The sequence below is a fragment of the Corylus avellana genome, chromosome ca7, assembly GCF_901000735.1.
Source record: "Corylus avellana chromosome ca7, CavTom2PMs-1.0".
Taxonomy (NCBI): domain Eukaryota; kingdom Viridiplantae; phylum Streptophyta; class Magnoliopsida; order Fagales; family Betulaceae; genus Corylus; species Corylus avellana.
This window is the reverse complement of record NC_081547.1, coordinates 17,429,077-17,429,420: the sequence shown is the minus strand read 5'-3', so window position 1 is coordinate 17,429,420 and position 344 is coordinate 17,429,077.

Genomic DNA, 344 nt, shown 5'->3' with positions numbered 1-344 from the left:
TTAAGAATTCACACCCCTCCGTTAGGATTTAACAGAAAATCCTAACAGAGGGAGGTAACTGAAACGAAATGAAAATTCGATACACCAAAGTGAGAGACTTCGAAGATTGGAGGGTGTTTGCAAAAGACACGTAAGTTCAGGAGGTAAGTGAAGTTTTTCCTTAAAAATATTATAAAATTAGAAAATAAAAATAAAAATAAAAATAAAAACTGGGGAAAGGGGTGGCCGAACCATCTCCTAGGGTCATGGCGGTGGTTCGGCCACCCCTTTGGCCTTTGGGGGTGGCCAAACCATCCCCAAGGGCCATGGCGGTGGTTCGGCCATCCCGAAGGGCCAATTGAAAA